Below are 20,653 nucleotides of genomic sequence, written 5' to 3' on the forward strand. Positions count from 1 at the left end.
TATCCCTTGGACCTTCACAGTGCCCATGAAACACAGAAAATGCATTGGGATTGAAAACAAAAGGCACAAAGCCGATTTAAGTACAAGAAGAGTGAAACTTCTAAAAGTTTCTGCTTTGAGCGGCTCCTGGCAGACCAGTATTAGATTTCGATGCACCAGTGCTGGTTTACTGTATCCATTCGACTTTCGCGTTGACCATGAAACACAGAAATTGCATCGGGATTGAATACATAAGGCACAATGCCGACTTAAGTCCAAGTAGTGTGAATCTTCCAAGTGTTTCTTCTTTGAGACACTTCTGGGAGACCTGTATTTGATTCCCATGCACCAGTGCAGGTTTACTGAATCCCTTGGACCTTCACATTGCCCATGATGTACCGAAATTGCATCAGGATTGAATACAAAAGGCTCAATGCCGACTTAAGTACAAGAAGAGTGAATCTTCTAAGAGTTTGCGCTTTGAGCGGCTCGTGGGAGACCAGTATTAGATTCTGATGCACCAGTGTGGGTTAACTGTATCCCTTGGACTTTCACATTGACCATGAAACACAGATAGTGCATCGGGATTGAATACAAAAAGCTGAATGCCGACCTAAATACAAGAAGAGTGAATCTTCTACGAGTTTGTGCTTTGAGCGGCTGCTGGGAGACCAGTATTAGATTCCGATGCACCAGTGCAGGGTTACTGTATCCCTCGGACCTTCACATTGTGCATGAAACACAGAAATTGCATTGCGATTGAATACCAAAGGCACAATGCCTACATAACTGCAATTAGAGTTAATCTTGTAAGAGTTTGTGCTTTGAGCGGCCCCTGTGGGTCAAGTATTGGATTCCGATGCACCAGTGCAGGTTACTGTATACCTTGGACCTTCACATTGACCATGAAGCACTGAAAATGCATCGGGATTGGATACAAAAGGCACCAACCAATTAGCATACTGCCTGCTGTTTCCAAAGCACTCGAATATATTGTTCATGACCAAATCACTGAACACTTGCACGAATTCAGCCTATATCACAAATTTCAATCCGGTTTCCGTAAACATCACAGCACAAACACTGCTCTAATTAAAGTATTAGATGACCTGAAATGTGCCATTGACAATCTAAAGGCAGCAATATTGACGCTACTGGACTTCAGCAAAGCTTTTGACACTGGTAACTTTGACATATTGCTCAAAAAAATGCAACAGCTTAATTTCTCTGTTAGTGCAGTGAGATGGTTTGAAAGCTACTTAAAAGACAGACAGCAATGTGTTGGCTGCGTAAATGAAAAATCTTCCTGGAAACATCTTTCCTCGGGACTGCCACAAGGATCAGTCTTAGGACCACTTTTGTTTTCTTTATATGTCAACTATATTTCGTCGGTTCTGTCCTGTAAATATCATTTCTATTCCGACGACCTCCAGCTCTACCTAAGCGTCAGACCTGAAAACGTAAACACTGCAAACGCTCAGATGAATGATGATCTGTCTTCGGTAGTGACATGGGCGAAAAGCCTGGGGCTTAAACTAAATGCAAAGAAGACGCAAGTAATCTTAATAGCCCATCAGAAATTAATAAGTTCAGATCTCCGCGAATGGCTACCTTCTATTCTGCTCGATGGTACTCCAATACCATATCAGAAAACAGTGAAAAATTGGGTGTAACTTTGGATGAGCATCTCAACTGGGCGGAGAATACAGTCGCAGTGTGCCGAAAGACGTCTGCTTGTCTCTATGCTCTCAAAAAGTTTCAGAACATATTTCCACTGGACTTGAAACGCCAGCTCGTGCAAGCACTCTTTCCACCGAACCTCCACTATTGTGATGTGATTCAACAAGGCACGGGTAGTGAAAAGAAAATACGGCTAGAGATAACCATGAATGCCTGTGTGCATTACACCTGCAACATTCGCCGATATGATCATGTTAGTGCTTCATACTCCGAGCTAAAGTGGCTGCGGCCGGACAAATTGCGTGACTACCACACTCTATGTCTACTTCACAAACTCTTCGTCGCGCAAGCACCCCAGTACCTTGCTTCAGAGATGAAAAACCTGTCGTGCCATCATAATCGAAACACGAGGTCACTCTTATTTGGTATCCTAACTGTGCCCACTCACAAAACAAAAACTTTTGCAAACTCCTTCTCAGTTGCCGCTGTCAGCATCCGGAACAAACTGCCCCTTACCTTGCGCAAAAATCAATCTCCTGCTGCTTTTAAGAAGAAGTTGAAGCATTTCGTACTATCATCCTCATAAAGTTCTCCACAAAATTAATGTACCAGGCCAATCCTCTCATCTGTCAAATAGCAAAGCTAGCGTCTCCGATCTTGCTCCTGAGATGCCTTCCCATTCATCTATCTCTATTAGCCAGGCAATCCTCTTTTCCTTTATATTTCCTTAATTATGTTTCATCATGTGTATTCTTCTCCTCCGTTCACAATGAGTGTCCCTCATACTCCCTGCTGCCAGCACTCCTATCTAAAATTTGTCTCTTCAATAATGTCTAATTATAACAGTACTTATGATCTTCGAATATAAACTCTATATGTATATATTTTTCCAGGTGTACCTTTCTAATTGTTTATTTCACTTTTTGTAGAAATGTAGTTTAACATGCCTACTTAAACATATGAATGTAAAATAATTAGGATGCCTGGATAGATGTAAGAGAGGGCCTGATGGCCCTAATCTTGCCAGGTTAAATAAATCAATAAATAAATAAATAACTTAAGTACAAGAAGAACGAATCTTCTAAGAGTTTCTGATTTCAGCGGCACCTGGGAGACCAGTATTAGATATCGATGCACCAGTGCAGGTTTACTGTATCCCATGGACTTTCACATTGACCATGAAACACAGAAAAAGCATCGGGATTGAATACAACAGGCACAATGCCGACTTAAGTACAAGAAGAGTCAATCATCTAAGAGTTTGTGCTTTGAGCGGCTCCTGGGAGACCAGTATTTATTTCCGATGCACCAGTGCAGGTTTACTGTATACCATGGACCTTCACATTAACCATGAAACACAGAAATTGTATGGCGATTGAATACAAAAGGCACAATGCCGACTTAAGTACAAGAAGAGTGAATCTTCTAAAACTTTGTGATTTGAGCGGCTCCTGAGAGACCAGCATTCGATTCCGATGCACCAGTGCAGGTTCAGTGAATCCCTTGGACCTTCACATTGACCATGAAACACAGAAATTGCATTGTGATTGAATACAAAAGGCACAATGCCGACTTAAGTACAAGAAGAAAGAATCATCTAGGAGTTTCTGCTTTGGGCGGCTCCTGTGAAACCAGTATTAGATTCCGATGCACCAGTACAGGTTTACTGTATCCCTTGGACCTTCACATTGACCATGAAACACAGAAATTCCATCGGGATTGAATACAAAAGGGACAATGCCAACTTAAGTACAAGAAGAGTGAATCTTCGAAGAATTTGTGCTTACAGCGGCTACTGGGAGTCCAGTATTAGATTCCAATACACCAGTGCAGGTTTCCTGTATCTCTTGGACCTTCACAATTACCATTAAATTCAAAAACTGCATCGGGATTGAATACCAAAGGCACAATGCTGACTTTAGTACTAGAAGAAAGAATATGCTAAGAATTTGTGCTTTGTGCGGCTCCTGGGAGACCAATATTAGATTCCGATGCACCAGGCAGGTTTAATGTATCCCTTGGATCTTCGCATTGACCATGAAACACAGAAATCGCATTGGGATTGAATGCAAAAGGCACAATGCCGACTTAAGGACAAGAAGAGTTAAACTTCTAAGAGTTTGTCCATTGAGCTGCTCCTGGTAGACCAGTATTAGATTCCGATGCACCAGTGAGGGTTTACTGTATTCCTTCGACCTTCACATTGACCATGAAACACAGAAATTGCATCGGGATTGAATACAAAAATCACAATGCCGACTTAAGTACAAGAGGACTGACTCTTCTTGCATTCCATGAATTGAACCATTCCTGTGAGATCAGTTTTAGATTCCGATGCTTCAATTCAGGCTCACTGTATCCCTTGGAACTTCTTATTGACGATGAAACACAGAAATTTTATTGGAAATTAATGTAAAAGTCACAATGCCGACCTAAGTACAAGACGACTGACTCGTCTTACTCTCTATGTTTTGAACCTTTCCTGTGGGACCAGTTTTGATTACGATGCTTCACAACAAGTTTACTGTATCTCTTGGACCTTCTTATTGACGATGAGCCACCGATATTACATCGGAATTAAATACAAAAGGCAAAATGCCGACTTAAAATCAAGAAGACTGACTCTTCTCACTGCCTATGATTTGAACCTTTCCTGTGAGACCAGTTTTACATTCCGATGCTTTACTTCAGGTTTAATGTATCCCTTGGATCTTCTTATTGACGATGAAACACAGAAATTGCATCGGAATTAAATACAAAAGGCACAATGCCGACTTAAGAACCAGAGGACTGACTCTTCTTACATTCTAAGATTTGAACCTTTCCTGTGAGACCAGTTTTAGATTCCGATACATCACTTCAGGTTTACCTTATCCCTTGGACCTTCTTATTGACGAAGAAACGCAGAAATTGAATTGGAATTAAATACAAAAGGCACAATGCCGATTTAAGTACAAGAAGACTGACTCTTCTTTTTGTCTATGATTTGAACCTTTGCTGTGAGACCAGTTTCGATTCAGATGCTTCACTTCAGGTTTACTGTATCCCTTGGACCTTCGTATTGTCGATGAAACACAGAAATTGCATAGGAACTAAATACAAAAGGTAGAATGCCGACTTAAGTACAAGAAGGCTGTCTCTTCTTACTGACTATGATTTGTAACCTTTCCTGTGAGACCAGTTTTGATTCTGATGCTTCACTTCAGGTTTACTGTATCCCTCAGACTTTCTTGTTGACGATGAAACACAGAAATTGCATCGGAAGTAAATACAAAAGGCACAATGCCGACTTAAAAACAAGTAGACCGACTGTTCTTATTGTCTATGTTTTGAAAGTTTCCTGTGAGACCAGTTTTGATTCCGATTCTTCACTTCAGGTTTACTGCATCCCTTGGACCTTCTTATTGACAAAGAAACACAGAAATTGCATCGGCATTAAATACAAAATGAACAATGCCGATTTAAGTCAAGAAGACTGACTCTTCTTACTGTCTATGATTTGAACCTTTCCTGTGAGACCTGTTTAAGATTACGGTGCTTCACTTCAGGTTTACTGTATCCCTTGAACCTTCTTATTGACGATGAAACACAGAAATTGAATTGGTATTAAATACAAAAGGCACAGTGCCGACTTAAGTACAAGAAGACTGACTCTTCATGATGTCTATGCTTTTGAACCTTTACTGTGAGACCAGTTTTAGATTCCGATGCTTCACTTCAGTGTTAATGTATCCCTTGGACCTTCTTATTGACTATGAAACACAGAAATTGCATCGGAATTAAATACAAAAGCCAAAATGCCGACCTAACTACAAGAAGACTTACTCTTCTTACAGTCTATGCTTTGAACCTTTCCTGTGAGACCAGTTTTAGATTCCGATGCTTCACTTTGGTTTACTGTATCCATTGCACCTTCATATTGATGATGAAACACAGAAATTGCATCGGAAATAAATACAAAAGGAACATTGCCGACCTAAGTACAAGAAGACTGAGTCTTCTTTCTGTCTATGATTTAAACCTTTCCTGTGAAACCAGTTTTAGATTCCTATGCTTCATTTCAGGTTACTGTATCCCTTGGGCCTTCTTATTGACGATGGAACACAGAAATTGCATCGGAATTAAATACAAAAGGCACAATGCCGACTTAAGTACAAGAGGACTGACTCTTCTTACATTCCATGATTTGAACCTTTCCTGTGAGATCAGTTTTAGATTCCGATGCCTCACTTCAGGTTTACTGTATCCCTTGGACCTGCTTATTGACGATGATACACCGAAATTGCATCGGAATTAAATACAAAAGTTACAATGCCGACTTAAGTACAAGAAGACTGACTCTTCTTACTGACTATACTTTGATCCTTTCCTGTGAGACCAATTTTAGATTCCGATGATTCATTTCAGGTTTACTGTATCCCTTGGAACTTCTTATTGACGATGAAACACAGAAATTTTATTGGAATTAAATACAAAAGTCACAATGCCGACCTAAGTACAAGACGACTGACTCTTCTTTCTCTCTATGTTTTGGACCTTTCCTGTGAGCCCAGTTTTGATTCCGATGCTTCACAACAGATTTACTGTATCCCTTGGACCTTCTTATTGACGATGAACCACCGAAATTAGGTCGGAATTAAAAACAAAAGGCAAAATGCCGACTTAAATTCAAGAAGACTGACTCTTCTCACTGCCTATGATTTGAACCTTTTCTGTGAGACCAGTTTTACATTCCGATGCGTTACTTCAGGTTTCCTGTAGCCCTTGGATCTTCGTATCGACGACGAAACACAGAAATTGTTTCGGAATTAATTAAAAAGGCACAATGCCGACTTAAGAACCAGAGGACTGACTCTTCTTACATTCTATGATTTGAAACTTTCCTGTAAGGCCAGTTTTAATTCCGAAGCTTCACTTCAGGTTTACTGTATCCCTTGGACCTTCTTATTGACGAAGAAACACAGAAATTGCATCGGGAATAAATACAAAAGGCACAATGCCAATTTAAGTACAAGAAGACTGACTCTTCTTACTGTCTATGATTTGAACCTTTCCTGTGAGACCTGTTTTAGATTACGGTGCTTCACTTCAGGTTTACTGTATCCCTTGGACCATCTTATTGACGATGAAACACAGAAATTGCATCGGAGTTAAATACAAAAGGCACAATGCCGACTTAAGTACAAGAAGACTGACTCTTCTTACTGTCTATGTTTTGAACCTTTCCTGCGAGACCTGTTTTAGATTACGATGATGCACTCCAGGTTTGCTGTATCCCTTGGACCTTCTGACTGACGATGAACCAGAGAAGTTGCATTGGAATTAAATACAAAGGCACAATGCCGACTTAAGTACAAGAAGACTGACTCTTATTACGTTCTATGTTTTGAATCTTTACTGTGAGACCTGTTTTAGATTCCGATGCTTCACTTCAGGTTTACTGTATCCCTTGGACCTTCTTATTGACGATAAAACACAGATATTGCATCGGAATTAAATAGAAAAGTCAAAATGGCGACTTAAGTACAAGAAGGCTGGCTCATCTTACTGTCTTTATTTTGAACCTTTCCTGTGAGACCCGTTTTATATTCTGATGCTTCACTTTGGTTTACTGTATCCCTTGGACCTTCATATTGACGATAAAACACAGAAATTGCATCGGAATTAAATACAAAACGCACAATGCCGACTTAAGTACAAGAAGACATAGTCTCCTTACTGTCTATGATTTGAACTTACCTGTGAGACCAGTTTTAGATTCCTATGCTTCATTTCAGGTTAACTGTATCCCTGGTACCTTCTTATTGACGATGAAACACAGAAATTGCATCGGAGTTAAATACAAGAGGCAAAATGGTGACTTAAGTACAAGAGACTCTTCTTACGTTCTACGATTTGAATCTTTCCAGTGAGACCAGTTTTGATTCCGATGTTTCACTTCAGGTTTACTGTATCCCTTGGATCTTCATATTGACGATGAATCACAGAAATTGCATCGGATTTAAATACAAAAGGCCCAACGCCGACTTAAGTACAAGAGGACTGACTCTTCTTATATTCTATGATTTGAACCTCTCCTGTGAGACCAGTTTTAGATTCCGATGCTTCACTTCAGGTTTACTGTATCCCTTGGACCATCTTATTGACGATGAAACACAGAAATCGCATCGGAATTAAATACAAATAGCACAATGCCGACTTAAGTACAAAAAGACTGACTGCTCTTACTGTCTAGGTTTTGAACCTTTCCTGGGTGACCAGTTTTGATTCCGATGCTTCATTTCAGGTTTACTGTATCCCTTGGACCTTGGCCAGCCGAAGTGGCCGTGCGGTTATAGGCGCTGCAGTCTGGACCGCTAGACCGCTACGGTCGCAGGTTCGAATCCTGCCTCAGGCATGGATTTTTGTGATGTCCTTAGGTTAGTTAGGTTTAACTAGTTCTAAGTTCTAGGGGACTAATGACCTTAGCAGTTGAGTCCCATAGTGCTCAGAGCAATTTGAACCATTTGAACCTTGGACCTTCTTAATGACGATCAAACACAGAAATTGCATCGGAATTAAATACAAAAGGCACAATGCCGACTTAAGTACAAGAGACTCTTCTTACGTTCTACGATTTGAACCTTTCCTGTGAGACCAGTTTTGATTCCGATGTTTCACTTCAGGTTTACTGCATCAATTGGAACTTCTTATTGACGATGAATCACAGAAATTGCATCGGAATTAAATACAATAGGCACAACGCCGACTTAAGTACAAGAGGACTGACTCTTCTGACGTTCTATGATTTGAACCTTTCCTGTGAGACCAGTTTTAGATTCCGATGCTTCACTTCAGGTTTACTGTATCAGTTGGTCCTTTTTATTGATGATGAAACACAGAACATGCATCGGACTTAAACACAAAAGGCACAATTCCGACTTAAGTACAAGAAGACTGACTCTTCTTACTTTCTATGTTTTGAACCATTCCTGTGAGGCCAGTTTTAGTTTCCGATGCTTCACTTCAGGTTTACTGTATCCCTTGGACCTTCTTATTGACGATGAAAGACAGAAATTGCATCAGAATTAAATACAAAATGCACAATGCCGACTTAAGTACAAGAAGACTGACTCTTCTTACTGTCTATGTTTTGAACCTTTCCTGCGAGACCTGTTTTAGATTACGATGCTTCACTTCAGGTTTACTGTATCCCTTGGACCTTTTGACTGACGAGGAACCACAGAAGTTGCATTGGAATTAAAAACAAAAGGCACAATGTCGCCTTAAGTAGAAGAAGACTGACTCTTCTTACTGTCTATGTTTTGAACCATTCCTGTGAGACCAGTTTTGATTCCGATGCTTCACTTCAGGTTTAGTGTTTCCCTTGGACTTTCTTATTGACGATGAAACACAGAAATCGCATCGGAATTAAATACAAAAGGCGCAATGCCGACTTAAGTACAAGAAGACTGACTCCTCTTACTGTCTATGTTTTGAACCTATCCTGTGAGACCAGTTTTAGATGCCAATGCTTTACTTCAGGTTTACTGTATCCCTTGGACCTTCTTATTGACGATGGAACATAGCAATTGCATCGGAACTAAATACAAAAGGCACAATGCCCACTAAAGTACAAGAGGACTGACTCTTCTTACATTCTATCAATTGAACCTCTTCTGTGAGACCAGTTTTAGTTTCCGATGCTTCACTTCAGGGTTAATGTATCCCTTGGACCTTCTTATTGACGATGAAACACAGAAATTGCATCGGAATTAAATACAAAAGGCACAATGCCGACTTAAGTACAAGAAGACTGACTCTTCTTGCTGTCTATGTTTTTGACCTTTACTGTGAGACCAGTTTTAGATTCCGATGCTTCACTTCATGGTTAATGTATCCCTCTGACCTTCTTATTGACGATGAAACAGAGAAATTACATCGGAATTAAATACAAAAGTCAAAATGCTGACTTACGTACAAGAGGACTGACTCTTCTTACTGTCTATGTTTTGAAAATTTCCTGTGAGACCAATTTTAGGTTCCGATGCTTCACTTTGGTATTGCTGTATCTCAAGGACCTTCATATTGACGATGAACACAGTAATTGCATCGGAAATCAATACAAAAGGCACATTGCCGACCTAAGTACAAGAAGACTGAGTCTTCTAACTGTCTATGATTTAAACCTTTCCTGTGAGACCAGTTTTAGATTCCTATTCTTAATTTCAGGTTACTGTATCCCTTGTACCTTCTTATTGCCGATGAAACACAGAAATTGCATCGGAATTAAATGCAAAATGCACAATGCCGACTTAACTACAAGAAGACTGAGTCTCCTTACTGTCTATGATTTGAACTTTCCTGTGAGACCAGTTTTAGATTCCTATGCTTCACTTCAGGTTTACTGTATCCCTGGTACCTTCTTATTGACGATGAAACACAGAAATTGCATCGGAAATAAATATAAAAGGCACAATGCCGACTTACGTACAAGAAGACGGACTCCTCTTACTGTCTATGTTTTGAACCATTCCTGTGAGACCAGGTTTAGTTTCCGATGCTTCACTTCAGGTTTACTGTATCCCTTGGACCTTCTTATTGCCGATGAAAGACAGAAATTGCATCGGAATTAAATACAAAATGCACAGTGCCGACTTAAGTACAAGAAGACTGACTCTTCTTACTGTCTATGTTTTGAACCTTTCCTGCGAGACCTGTTTTAGATTACGATGTTTCACTTCAGGTTTACTGTATCCCTTGGACCTTCTGACAGACGAGGAACCACAGAAGTTGCATTGGAATTAAAAACAAAAGGCACAATGCCGCCTTAAGTTCAAGAAGACTGACTCTTCTTACTGTCTATGTTTTGAATCTTTACTGTGCGACCAGTTTTAGATTCCGATGCTTCACTTCAGGTTTACTGTATCCCTTGGACCTTCTTATTGACGATGAAACACAGAAATCGCATCGGAATTAAATACAAAAGGCACAATGCCGACTTAAGTACAAGAAGACTGACTCCTCTTACTGTCTATGTTTTGAACCTTTGCTGTGAGACCAGTTTTGATACCGATGCTTCACTTCAGGTTTACTGTATCCCTTGGACCTTGGCCAGCCGAAGTGGCCGTGCGGTTATAGGCACTGCAGTCTGGAACCGCTAGACCGCTACGGTCGCAGGTTCGAATCCTGCCTCAGGCATGGATGTTTGTGATGTCCTTAGGTTAGTTAGGTTTAACTAGTTCTAAGTTCTAGGGGACTAATGACCTCAGCAGTTGAGTCCCATAGTGCTCAGAGCAATTTGAACCATTTGAACCTTGGACCTTCTTAATGACGATCAAACACAGAAATTGCATCGGAATTAAATACAAAAGGCACAATGCCGACTTAAGTACAAGAGACTCTACTTACGTTCTACGATTTGAACCTTTCCTGTGAGACCAGTTTTGATTCCGATGTTTCACTTCAGGTTTACTCTATCAATTGGATCTTCATATTGACGATGAATCACAGAAATTGCATCGGAATTAAATACAATAGGCACAACGCCGACTTAAGTACAAGAGGACTGACTCTTCTGACATTCTATGATTTGAACCTTTCCTGTGAGACCAGTTTTAGATTCCGATGCTTCACTTCAGGTTTACTGTATCAGTTGGTCCTTTTTATTGATGATGAAACACAGAAATTGCATCGGAATTAAACACAAAATTCACAATTCCGACTTAAGTACAAGAAGACTGACTCTTCTTACTGTCTATGTTTTGAACCATTCCTGTGAGACCAGTTTTAGTTTCCGATGCTTCACTTCAGGTTTACTGTATCCCTTGGACCTTCTTATTGACGATGAAAGACAGAAATTGCATCGGAATTAAATACAAAATGCACAATGCCGACTTAAGTTCAAGAAGACTGACTCTTCTTACTGTCTATGTTTTGAACCTTTCCTACGAGACCTGTTTTAGATTACGATGCTTCACTTCAGGTTTACAGTATTCCTTGGACCTTCTGACTGACGATGAACCACAGAAGTGGCATTGGAATTAAATACAAAAGGAACAATGCCGACTTAAGAACAAGAAAACTAACTCCTCTTACTGTCTATGTTTTGAACCATTCCTGTGAGACCAGTTTTGATTCCGATGCTTCACTTCAGGTTTACTGTTTCCTTTGGACTCTTTTATTGCCGATGAAACACATATATTGCGTCGGAATTAAATACAAAAGCCACAATGCCCCCTTAAAAACAAGAAGACTGACTCTTCTTACTGTCTATGTTTTGAACCTATCCTGTGAGACCAATTTTAGATGCCGATGCTTTACTTCAGGTTTACTGTATCCCTTGGACCTTCTTATTGACGATGGAACATAGCAACTGCATCGGAACTAAATACAAAAGGCGCAATGCCGACTTAAGTACAAGAGGACTGACTTTTCTTACATTCTATGAATTGAACCTCTTCTGTGAGACCAGTTTTAGTTTCCGATGCTTCACTTCAGGGTTAATGTATCCCTTGGACCTTCTTATTGACGATGAAATACAGAAATTGCATCGGAATTAAATACAAAAGGCACAATGCCGACTTAAGTACATGAAGACTGACTCTTCTTGCTGTCTATGTTTTTGACCTTTACTGTGAGACCAGTTTTAGATTCCGATGCTTCACTTCATGGTTAATGTATCCCTCTGACCTTCGTATTGACGATGAAACAGAGAAATTGCATCGGAATTAAATACAAAAGTCAAAATGCTGACTTACGTACAAGAAGACTGACTCTTCTTACTGTCTATGTTTTGAAAATTTCCTGTGAGACCAATTTTAGGTTCCGATGCTTCACTTTGGTATTGCTGTATCTCAAGGACCTTCATATTGACGATGAACACAGTAATTGCATCGGAAATCAATACAAAAGGCACATTGCCGACCTAAGTACAAGAAGACTGAGTCTTCTTACTGTCTATGATTTAAACCTTTCCTGTGAGACCAGTTTTAGATTCCTATGCTTAATTTCAGGTTACTGTATCCCTTGTACCTTCTTATTGCCGATGAAACACAGAAATTGCATCGGAATTAAATGCATAAGGCACAATGCCGACATAAGTACAAGAAGACTGAGTCTCCTTACTGTCTATGATTTGAACTTTCCTGTGAGACCAGTTTTAGATTCCTATGCTTCACTTCAGGTTTACTGTATCCCTGGTACCTTCTTATTGACGATGAAACACAGAAATTGCATCGGAAATGAATATAAAAGGCACAATGCCGACTTAAGTACAAGAAGACGGACTCCTCTTACTGTCTATGTTTTGAACCATTCCTGTGAGACCAGGTTTAGTTTCCGATGTTTCACTTCAGGTTTACTGTATCCTTTAAACCTTCTTATTGCCGATGAAAGACAGAAATTGCATCGGAATTAAATACAAAATGCACAGTGCCGACTTAAGTACAAGAAGACTGACTCTTCTTACTGTCTACGTTTTGAACCTTTCCTGCGAGACCTGTTTTAGATTACGATGTTTCACTTCAGGTTTACTGTATCCCTTGGAGCTTCTGACTGACAAGGAACCACAGAAGTTGCATTGGAATTAAAAACAAAAGGCACAATGCCGCCTTAAGTACAAGAGGACTGACTCTTCTTACTGTCTTATGTTCTGAATCTTTACTGTGAGACCAGTTTTAGATTCCGATGCTTCACTTCAGGTTTACTGTATCCCTTGGACCTTCTTATTGACGATGAAACACAGAAATCGCATCGGAATTAAATACAAAAGGCACAATGCCGACTTAAGTAAAACAAGACTGACTCCTCTTACTGTCTATGTTTTGAACCTTTGCTGTGAGACCAGTTTTGATACCGATGCTTCACTTCAGGTTTACTGTATCCCTTGGACCTTGGCCAGCCGAAGTGGCCGTGCGGTTATAGACGCTGCAGTCTGGAACCGCTAAACCGCTATGGTCGCAGGTTCGAATCCAGCCTTAGGCATGGTTGTTTGTGATGTCCTTAGGTTAGTTAGGTTTAACTAGTTCTATGTTCTAGGGGACTAATGACCTGAGCAGTTGAGTCCCATAGTGCTCACAGCCATTAGAACCATTTGAACCTTGGACCTTCTTAATGACGATCAAACACAGAAATTGCATCGGAATTAAATACAAAAGGCACAATGCCGACTTAAGTACAAGAAGACTGACTCTTCTTACTGTCTATGTTTTGAACCTATCCTGTGAGACCAGTTTTAGATGCCGATGCTTTACTTCACAGTTACTGTATCCCTTGGACCATCTTATTGACGATGGAACATAGAAATTGCATCGGAACTAAATACAAAAGGCACAATGCCTACTTAAGTAATAGAAGACTGACTCTTCTTACATTCTATGAATTGAACCTTTCCTGTGAGACCAGTTTTAGTTTCCGATGCTTCACTTCAGGTTTAATGTATCCCTTGGACCTTCTTATTGACGATGAAACACAGAAATTGCATCGGAATTAAATACAAAAGTCAAAATGCCGACTTACGTACAAGAACACTGACTCTTCTTACTGTCTATGTTTTGAACATTTCCTGTGAGACCAGTTTTAGATTCCAATGCTTCACTTTGGTATTACTGTATCCCTTGGACCTTCATATTGACGATGAAACAGAGAAATTGCATCGGAAAGAAATACAAAAGGCACATTGCCGACCTAAGTACAAGAAGACTGAGTCTTCTTACTGTCTATGATTTAAACCTTTCCTGTGAGACCAGTTTTAGATTCCTATGCTTAATTTCAGGTTTACTGTATCCCTTGGACCTCCATATTGACGATGAAACACAGAAATTGCATCGGAAATAAATATAAAAGGCACAATGCCGACTTAAGTACAAGAGACTCTTCTTACGTTTTACGATTTGAACCTTTCCTGTGAGACCAGTTTTGATTCCGATGTTTCACTTCAGGTTTACTGTATCCCTTGGATCTTCATATTGACGATGAATCACAGAAATTGCATCGGAATTAAATACAATAGGCACAACGCCGACTTAAGTACAAGAGGACTGACTCTTCTGATATTCTATGATTTGAACCTTTCCTGTGAGACCAGTTTTAGATTCCGATGCTTCACTTCAGGTTTACTGTATCAGTTGGTCCTTTTTATTGATGATGAAACACAGAAATTGCATCGGAATTAAACACAAAAGGCACAATTCCGACTTAAGTACAAGAAGACTGACTCTTCTTACTGTCTATGTTTTGAACCATTCCTGTGAGACCAGTTTTAGTTTCCGATGCTTCACTTCAGGTTTACTGTATCCCTTGGACCTTCTTATTGACGATGAAAGACAGAAATTGCATCGGAATTAAATACAAAATGCACAATGCCGACTTAAGTTCAAGAAGACTGACTCTTCTTACTGTCTATGTTTTGAACCTTTCCTACGAGACCTGTTTTAGATTACGATGCTTCACTTCAGGTTTACAGTATTCCTTGGACCTTCTGACTGACGATGAACCACAGAAGTGGCATTGGAATTAAATACAAAAGGAACAAAGCCGACTTAAGAACAAGAAAACTAACTCCTCTTACTGTCTATGTTTTGAACCATTCCTGTGAGACCAGTTTTGATTCCGATGCTTCACTTCAGGTTTACTGTTTCCTTTGGACTCTTTTATTGCCGATGAAACACATATATTGCGTCGGAATTAAATACAAAAGCCACAATGCCCCCTTAAAAACAAGAAGACTGACTCTTCTTACTGTCTATGTTTTGAACCTATCCTGTGAGACCAGTTTTAGATGCCGATGCTTTACTTCAGGTTTACTGTATCCCTTGGACCTTCTTATTGACGATGGAACATAGCAATTGCATCGGAACTAAATACAAAAGGCGCAATGCCGACTTAAGTACAAGAGGACTGACTTTTCTTACATTCTATGAATTGAACCTCTTCTGTGAGACCAGTTTTAGTTTCCGATGCTTCACTTCAGGGTTAATGTATCCCTTGGACCTTCTTATTGACGATGAAACACCGAAATTGCATCGGAATTAAACACAAAAGGCACAATTTCGACTTAAGTACAAGAAGACTGACTCTTCTTACTGTCTATGTTTTGAACCATTCCTGTGAGACCAGTTTTAGTTTCCGATGTTTCACTTCAGGTTTACTGTATCCCTTGGACCTTCTGACTAACAAGGAACCACAGAAGTTGCATTGGAATTAAAAACAAAAGGCACAATGCCGCCTTAAGTACAAGAGGACTGACTCTTCTTACTGTCTATGTTCTGAATCTTTACTGTGAGACCAGTTTTAGATTCCGATGCTTCACTTCAGGTTTACTGTATCCCTTGGACCTTCTTATTGACGATGAAACACAGAAATTGCATCGGAATTAAATACAAAAGTCAAAATGCCGACTTACGTACAAGAACACTGACTCTTCTTACTGTCTATGTTTTGAACATTTCCTGTGAGACCAGTTTTAGATTCCAATGCTTCACTTTGGTATTACTGTATCCCTTGGACCTTCATATTGACGATGAAACAGAGAAATTGCATCGGAAAGAAATACAAAAGGCACATTGCCGACCTAAGTACAAGAAGACTGAGTCTTCTTACTGTCTATGATTTAAACCTTTCCTGTGAGACCAGTTTTAGATTCCTATGCTTAATTTCAGGTTTACTGTATCCCTTGGACCTCCATATTGACGATGAAACACAGAAATTGCATCGGAAATAAATATAAAAGGCACAATGCCGACTTAAGTACAAGAGACTCTTCTTACGTTTTACGATTTGAACCTTTCCTGTGAGACCAGTTTTGATTCCGATGTTTCACTTCAGGTTTACTGTATCCCTTGGATCTTCATATTGACGATGAATCACAGAAATTGCATCGGAATTAAATACAAAAGGTACAACGCCGACTTAAGTACAAGAGGACTGACTCTTCTTACATTCTATGATTTGAACCCTTCCTGTGAGACCAGTTTTAGATTCCGATGCTTCAAGTCAGGTTTACTGTATCGCTTGGACCTTCTGACTGACGAAGAACCACAGAAGTTGCATTGGAATTAAAAACAAAAGGCACAATGCCGCCTTAAGTACAAGAAGACTGACTCTTCTTACTGTCTATGATTTGAACATTTCCTGCGAGACCTGTTTTAGATTACGATGCTTCACTTCATGTTCACTGTATCCCTTGGAATTTCTGACTGACGAAGAACCACAGATGTTGCATTGGAATTAAATACAAAAGGACCAATGCCGTCTTAAGTACAAGAAAACTAACTCCTCCTACTGTCTATGATTTGAACCATTCCTGTGAGACCAGTTTTGATTCCGATGCTTCACTTCAGGTTTACTGTTTCCCTTGGACTTTCTTATTGACGATGAAACACAGAAAATTCGTCGGAATTAAATACAAATGCCATAATGTCCACTTAAAGACAAGAAGACTGACTCTTCTTACTGTCTATGTTTTGAACCTATCCTGTAAGGCCAGTTTTAGATGCCGATGCTTTACTTCAAATTTACTGTATCCCTTGGACCTTCTTATTGACGATGGAAAATAGAAATTGCATCGGAACTAAATACAAAGGGCACAATGCCGACTTAAGTACAAGAGGACTGACTCTTCTTACATTCTATGAATTGAACCTTTACTGTGAGACCAGTTTTAGATTCCGATGCTTCACTTCAGGGTTAATGTATCCCTTGGACCTTCTTATTGACGATGAAACACAGAAATTGCGTCGGAATTAAATACAAATTTCGTAATGCCCACTTAGAAACAAGAAGACTGACTCTTCTCACTGTCTATGATTTGAACCTTTCCTATGAGACCAGTTTTAGATGCCGATGCTTTACTTCAGGTTTACTGTATCCCTTGGACCTTCTTGTTGACGATGAAACACAGAAATTGCGTCGGAATTAAATACAAAAGGCATGATGCCGACATAAAAACAAGAAGACCGACTCTTCTTACTGACTATGTTTTTAACCTCTCCTGTGAGACCAGTTATTGATTCCGATGCTTTACTTCAGGTTTACTGTATCCCTTGGACCTTCTCATTGACGATGAAACACAGAAATTGCATCGAAGTAAAATACAAAAGGCACAATGCCGACTTAAGTACCAGAAGACTGACTCTTCTTACATTCTACGATTTGAACCTTTCCTGTGAGACCAGTTTTGATTCCGATGCTTCACTTCAGGTTTACTGTATCCCTTAGATCTTCATATTGACGATGAAGGACAGAAACTGTATCGGAAGTAAATACAAAAGGCACAATGCCGACTGAAGTACAAGAGGACTGACTCTTCTTACAATCTATCATTTGAACCTTTTCTGTGAGACCAGTTTTAGATTCCGATGCTTCACTTCAGGTTTACTGTATCCCTTGGACCTTTTTATTGACGATGAAACAAAGAAATTGCATCGGCATTAAATACAAAAATCACAATGCCGACTTATGTACAAGAATACTGAGTCTTCTTACTGTCTATGATTTGAAACTTTCCTGTGAGACCAGTTTTAGATTCCTATGCTTCATTTCAAGTTTACTGTATCCTTTGTACCCTCTTATTGACGATGAAACACAGAAATTGCATCGGAATTAAATACAAGAGGCACAATGCCGAGTTTAGTACAAGAAGACTGCCTCTTCTTACTGTCTATGTTTTGACCTTTCCTGTGAGACCAGTTTTTATTCCTATGCTTCATTTCAGGTATACGGTATCCCTTGTACCTTCTTATTGACGATGAAACACAGAAATATCATCGGAATTAAATACAAGAGTCACAATGCCGAGATTAGTAAAAGAGGACTGACTCATCTTACTGTCTATATTTTGAACCTCTCCCGTGAGACGAGTTTTAGATTCCGATGCTTCGCTTCGGGTTTACTGTATCCCATGGACCTCCTGACTGAAGATGAACCACAGAAGTTGCATTGGAATTAAATACAAAAGGTACAATTCCGACTTAAGTGCAAGAAGACTGACTCATCTTACTGTCTATATTTTGAACCTCTCCCGTGAGACCAGTTTTAGATTCCGATGCTTCACTTCAGGTTTACTGTATCCCTTGGACCTTCTTATTAACGAGGAAACACAGAAATTGCAACGGAATTAAATACAAAAATCAAAATGCCGACTTAAGTACAAGAGGACTGACTCATCTTACTGACTATATTTTTAACCTCTCCCGTGAGACCAGTTTTAGATTCCGATGCTTCACTTTGGTTTACTGTATCCCTTGGACCCTCATATTGACGATGAAACACAGAAATTGCATCGGAATTACATACAAAAGGCACAATGCCGACTTAAGTACAAAAAGACTGACTCGTGTTACTATGTATGTTATGAACCATTCCTGTGGGACCAGTTTTGATTCCGATGCTTCACTTAGGTTTACTGTATCAATTGGCCTTTCTTGTTGAGGATGAAACACAGAAATTGCGTCGGAATTAAATACAAAAGGCACAATGCCCACTTAAAAACAAGTAGACTGACTCTTCTTACTGTCTATGCTTTGAACCTTTCCAAAGTGACCAGTTTTAGATTCCGATGCTTCACTTCAGGTTTACTGTATCCCTCAGACTTTCTTATTGACGGTGAAACACAGAAACTGCATTGGAATTAAATACAAAAGGCACAATGCCGACTTAAGTACAAGAGGACTGACTCTTCATACTTTCTACGATTTGAACCTTTCCTGTGAGACCAGTTTTGATTCCGATGCTTCACTTTAGGTTTACTGCATCCCTTGGATCTTCATATAGACGATGAAACACAGAAATTGCATCGGAATTAAATACAAAAGGCACAATGCCGACTTAAGAACAAGAAGACTGTTCTTCTTACTGTCTATGTTTTGAACCATTCCTGTGAGACCAGTTTAGATACCGATGCTTAACTTCAGGCTAACTGTATCCCTTGGACCTTTTTATTGACGATGAAACACAGAAATTGCGTCGGTATTAAATACAAAAGGCACAATGTCGACTTAAAAACATGAAGACTGACTCCTCTTACTCTCTATGTTTTGAACCTTTCCTGTGTGATCATTTTTAGATTCCGATGCTTTAGTTCAGGTTTACTGTATCCCTTGGACCTTCTTATTGACGATGAAACAAGAAATTGCATCGGATTTAAATACACAAGGCACAATGCCGACTTAAGTACAAGAGGACTGCCTCTTCTTACATTCTATGATTTAAACCTTCCTGTGAGACCAGTTTTAGTTTCCGATGCTTCACTTCAGGTTTACTGTATCCCTTGGACCTTCTGACTGACGATGAACCACAGAAGTTGCATTGGAATTAAATACAAAAGGAACAATGCCGACTTGAGTACAAGAAGACTGACTGTTCTTAATGTCTATATTTGAATCTTTACTGTGAGACCAGTTTTAGATTCCGAAGCTTCACTTCAGGTTTACTGTATTCCTTGGACCTTCTTGTTGACGATGAAACACGGAAATTGCAACGGAATTACATACAAAAATCAAAATGCCGACTTAAGTACAAGAAGAGTGACTGATCTTACTGTCTATATTTTGAACCTTTCCTGTGAGACCAGTTTTAGATTCCGATGCGTCACTTTGGTTTACTGTATCCCTTGGACCTTTATATTGTCAATGAAACACAGAAACATCATCGGAATAAAATACAATAGGCACAATGCCGACTTAAGTACAAGAAGACTGACTCTTTTTACTGTCTATGTTTTGAACCTTTCCTGTGAGACCAGTTTTAGATTCCTATGCTTCATTTCAGGTTTACTGTATCCCTTGTACCTTCTTATTGACGATGAAACACAGAAATTGCATCGGAATTAAATACAAAAGGCACAATGCCGACTCAAAAACTAGAAGACCGACTCTTCTTACTGTCTATGTTTTGAACCTTTCCTGCGAGACCTGATTTAAATTACGATGCTTCGCTTCAGGTTTACTGTATCCTATGGACCTCCTGACTGACGATGAACCACAGAAGTTGCATTGGAATTAAATACAAAAGGTAC

The sequence above is a fragment of the Schistocerca americana genome, chromosome X (assembly GCF_021461395.2).
Source record: "Schistocerca americana isolate TAMUIC-IGC-003095 chromosome X, iqSchAmer2.1, whole genome shotgun sequence".
NCBI lineage: Eukaryota > Metazoa > Arthropoda > Insecta > Orthoptera > Acrididae > Schistocerca > Schistocerca americana.